This window comes from Triticum aestivum, chromosome 4A (assembly GCF_018294505.1).
Source record: "Triticum aestivum cultivar Chinese Spring chromosome 4A, IWGSC CS RefSeq v2.1, whole genome shotgun sequence".
NCBI classification, from domain to species: Eukaryota; Viridiplantae; Streptophyta; class Magnoliopsida; order Poales; family Poaceae; genus Triticum; species Triticum aestivum.
The window spans coordinates 125,663,496-125,668,597 of NC_057803.1; the positions used below are offsets into that span (position 1 = coordinate 125,663,496).

The 5,102-nt window shown below is 41.5% G+C and overlaps 1 long non-coding RNA gene across 1 annotated transcript; it reads left to right on the forward strand.

The window, feature by feature from the left end:
* The first annotated feature begins 375 nt into the window (after positions 1–375).
* On the forward strand, positions 376–3,444 carry LOC123085560 (uncharacterized). Its single transcript, XR_006439822.1, has 2 exons — positions 376–1,136; positions 3,023–3,444. It is a non-coding gene; the product is annotated as an uncharacterized lncRNA (long non-coding RNA).
* The last annotated feature ends 1,658 nt before the right edge of the window (positions 3,445–5,102 follow it).

A 5,102-nucleotide genomic window follows, 5' to 3' on the forward strand; every position in this document is an offset into this window, starting at 1 on the left:
GCACTACAAGAAACCTGTTAATACGTGACGGATTTCTGGTGACGTTCTTAGATATCGTCACCGATGATGACAGTTTCTCTTATTCGTCATGGAAAGCGTCATGGATCAGCAGGATGTGACCACACCCCCTTGCTAGTGCTTAGTCTTCTCTTTTTTTATACATCATTCAGACCGTCACCGATGGTTGCTGCTGACGTGTCCCATGTGACTCTTTATTTGTCCCACCTGTCAGTTGGTGTAGCCAATGATTTATATTAAAACTAAAACAGAATGCACGAACTTACCAGAGAGCGTGCGGACATGTAAAATTTTAAGTTGCCCACGTGGGCCGGTGGCAATTTTTTTGACCCGGACTACTTAAGCCCACGATCCACACCCATCTAACCCTAATCCCCTTTCTCTCCTCCGTTCCCTCCGCCGCCACAGCTGCCCGCGCCCGATTTCGGCGATTGCAGCGGCTATTGCTGGCGCGGAGCACCCCACTGAGCTCGCTTCGCTCGGGTCCATCCTCCCCTCCGCAAGATTTCCCCCTCCCGGCTTCTACCGCTCGCCAAAAATCCAGTCCCGTGCTAGGGTTTTCTACTCCAGCACACCCTTCATCGTCGGCGCATCTCCGGCGGCCTCTGGCAGCTCTTATTCGTCGTCTACGGCGCCCGCAGTTGTCAGTCCACCTCGAGCAGGTCGGCGTGGAGGATCTCCTCCCGCAGGTTCCATGGACATGGCGCACCCTGCAGTTGCTGGTCTGGGACGAGGGCGGGCATGGCGAGCCTTGTCTTGCTCAACGATGATGCCGGCGAACGCCGGTGCTCCTCCTGGTCGACCTCTAAGGAGGAGCGCCAGTACAGCATCAGCACGCCCTGCGGCTGAACCCCCCTTCTCCACCCATCCAGTGGCGTACAGGATGTCAGCAAGTCCAACACCCCCTTAGCCCTACGGCCCTGCCTCCTGTCCTCTAGCTCCAACAGTTTTTATTTACCGTTAAGGTACATGAATCACTCGTGGAAATATTCTGATATTTATGTACTGACTTGGTTCTTGGGCAGGAGGAGTTAGTGCAGAATCAATATCAGAACCATCAAAAGTTCAGGATTGGACGTGGTGTTATTTTGTTCCAGTTTCTAGACAGAGCCATATATGTACGTATATCTATGTTATATGCAGTATGCTGGTACATATATCTATGTTATATGCAGTATGCTGGTATGTTCAAATCATCGTTCCAATCCATATATACCACATTAAAAATGTATTACAGGCATCGACAGTATTCCATCTCAATGCAAGCACAATGTCTCTCCCTTTGTCAGCTTGACAAACTGCACTTTTCAGTATCTCTGCTGCTTAGAGCTCTAAGAAGCTTGATTTTTGTGTAAAAAATTAATTCTTCGTGGTTTTATCCAAAATTTACATCTCTTCAAAAGCTTAGCATATATAAGAATAGGAGTTTTATGTTACTTCCATGTTTACATCATGAATGCCATGGTTTTGAACATTTTCAGCTGTATTTGGTAGTGCGAGGTTAGTTGTCCTCCTATAAAGCTAACAAGCTGTTTATTGTGCATGAACTCTTTCTGGTGAACATTAGGTGAAAAATGACCAAGCAAGAACATATCCATGAATTGAGTTACTTATTCCATGTATTCGGGCCTATTTTTTATCTTTTTTAGAACAAGACAGTGCATTCATGTATCAGCTACATGGCAAAATGTCGTGCTATCGTTTCTGGATAAATGGTGCTTAGGTGGTGTATAGTCAGTTCCCTTCACTCTCCCTCTCCCAGTTTTACATTCTTTCCCCATCTTTTTATTTCAAATTGAGACATTTATGTCAGTTTTCTGTTCATTTGCTACATAACAGTCGAAGGTAGGAGTCGAAGGTAGGAGTTTGTGGTTCTGTGATTGTAGTTGTATATGATGATTTGCACCATGTGTTTTCTTAAACTGTAGAAACTCTCTTACAAAAACTGTGTATACAGGAGGGGCACAACTCAACTAAATAGTTCATTTAGATGCCTAGTAGAGAGATAATAGGGTCCCAACAGCAATACAATATAGTCTGAGTTGTTTTTAAGATAACTCGGACACCAGTTGGCAGGTTATGATAACCGTCTCTTAGAGGCTGATTTTTTACTAATAGTTATTGCTCATTCAGAAGGGGAGCATGACTCCACCAATGGACATGCACCTTTCCGTCCTTGAAATTTAAACGCTCGACATTCTTGTATTTTTCATGTATGTCGTAGTGGAGTCAAATATGGCCTCTTTTGTTAGGAAATTATATCTTCGGATATTTTGGGTACATTCCTTGAATTTTTGCATCCCAATCTCTCAGTAATACTCCTTCATTATGTTTCTAAATGTATTTTGTTTGTTCTAGAATAAATCATATACTGCATTTTGCATCATTTAAATGCGCTGGTTCTGATCATATCTCCACTTTTGTCCTGTATGTTTTGCGAAATGGAGTAATTAACTTGAATTGTTAATGCGATTCAGATCTTTGGCATGTACAGTTCATATAGCTAATGCCTCCCTACAAATGACTTTGACCCCACTACAACTGTTCAAAGTTTACATGCATATTGTTTATGTTGGGTTCACTTCATATAGGAGCAAAATCTGAGAAGTTGTTGCGTTCAGGTTTATGTGAGTTCTTGCTATGGCTCCACTTCAACGCTGTTTAGTTGTAATATCACGCCTTTGAACGACTTTTTCATAATACTTCTGTTGTTACGCAACCTTAGCTGGGCTGCATTTCTTATCTGAGTTGTAGTGGAACTTTTTATGTCAAATAAGCACAACGGAGTTTAGTTCTTTTCTCCCTACCAACTCTATTGATCTATCACAGTTAATCATTACTTTTTGTTGTCGCTGGTTGTTTCTTTCACATGTTCAGTTAAGTTTGTTGCACTAGTTTGCATCCTGGGAGTGAAAAAAATATCGTGATAATGTGTAAGCTACTTCTAGTTTTACCTACTGGCTATTACATTTTATAATGTGACGTAATTTTCATAATGTGGCAGATATTGGTTTATGGGAGCAGTTTCAACCACAACGACATGCATTTTGATGACTTCGGTGTGCAGCCAGAAACATGGGATCACCCATAGTTGCTGTTTGATGAGAGTTGGCCTTGCTGATTTGGGTGGTACTGCCTGGAGAGTAGCATAGTGTTCTTTGAGACATGCTTGTAAAATTAGTGTTTTCTGGGTCTTCCTTTTGCTCCTGTACTAATATATTTTTGGTGTATATTTGTAATTTTCTTTTTTTAGTGAAATGAGCATATATTTTTCGGCAAACTCTTAATAGCCTGAAATTTCCATGGACCAAGAGAAATGACTGATGGGCTGATGTCTTTGGATTGAAATTCGTGGGCCTTACCTGAAATTATTATGGGCTGTCCCTTTTGGACACCAAGCTGAAATATAGTGGGCCAAAATTTAGACGGGCTGATTACTATATGGGCTGCCACATCATATCCATGTCAGATGATGATGTGGCAGGCAAATTGACGCCGTTATGAGTATGTCAGTTAGGTGCCATCCATGACAGTAAATAACCGGCATGGTTCATGACGGTTTTGGATGATCCATCATGGAGTGTGCAGTGGTTAAATTATGACGTGATATACATGATGGATTTTAAATCCGTCACGTATGCCCTTCCACGACAGCTTTGCACATGCCTGTGACGGACTTAATCTGTCATGGATTAACAGAATTCTTGTCATGCCGGTTCACTTGACCCAACTCTTTTCACTAAATCTAATGATGGTGAATTGTTTGTGTGCCAAATATATGTTGATGATATCATTTTCGGCTGTACTGATCAATGTTATAGTGATGAATTTGCCTATATGACGAGTGAAGAATATCAAATGTCTATGATGGGAGAATTGAAATTCTTCTTAGGTCTTCAGATTTGTCAACAGCAAAATGGCATATTCATATCTCAGGAGAAATACCTCAAGGATGTACTGAGGAAATGCGGTATGCAAGATTGCAAAGGAGTCAAAATCCCTATGCTCACAAATGGCCATCCGTGCATTGATGAAAATGGTATTGACTTCGATCAAAAGGTATATCGCTCCATGATTGGTTCTTTATTGTATTTATGTGCATCTAGGCCAGATATTATGCTTAGTGTTTGCTTGTGTGCCCGATTTCAAGCTACACCGAAGGAATCACACCATAAGGCTTTGAAGCATATTCTTCGATATCTAGCTCACACACCAACACTTGGATTATGGTATCCCAAGGGCTCAGCTTTTTATCTCATTGGATATTCATACTCTGACTATGCCGGTGATCGTGTGGACCGCAAGACAACATCAGGTACATGCCATTTCCTCAGACGATCCTTGGTTTGTTGGTCCTCGAAGAAATAGAACTGTGTATCACTGTCTACTGCTGAAGCTGAGTACATTGCTGCTGGTTCTTGCTGTCCTCAATTGCTGTGGATGAAGCAAACTCTCAAGGACTATGGCATCAACATGAAGAATGTGCCTCTCTACTGTGACAATGAGAGTGCCATCAAGATTGCTCATAAACCAGTTCAGCACTCGAAGACAAAGCACATTCAAATTCGTCATCATTTTCTTCGTGATCATGTGTTGAAGGGCGACATCGCTATTGAGCATGTGAAGACTGAAGAACAGCTAGTCGATATCTTCACAAAGCCCTTGTATGAGAAGAGATTTAGCAAGTTGAGGTGTGAGCTAAATATCTTAGAATTTTCGAATGTCCTTTGAAAAGGACACACATCCTAACACTTATGCAAAATTGCTGACTTGGGATGTGCAACACACAAAGTAACGTTTTTTCAATCAATGAAGACTAACCCTATAAGTGTGAAGAAATTAACGAAGAATCTGATTCTCAGAACCCTACGACAATTGTACGCGGTGTCTGAAATCATCATTCTTATACGGTGGGTGACGCCACCACCAAAAGTTGAAAATCTTCAATTTGAGTTTTTGAAATTCCTCAGTTGTTCATTTTCTTCAACTTTGCAATGTCTTCACTCTCTCAGTTGTTGTTCTTCATTGGCAATATAGATATATATGAGTTTATGTCTTCTACAACATTCACTTATTACTATTTC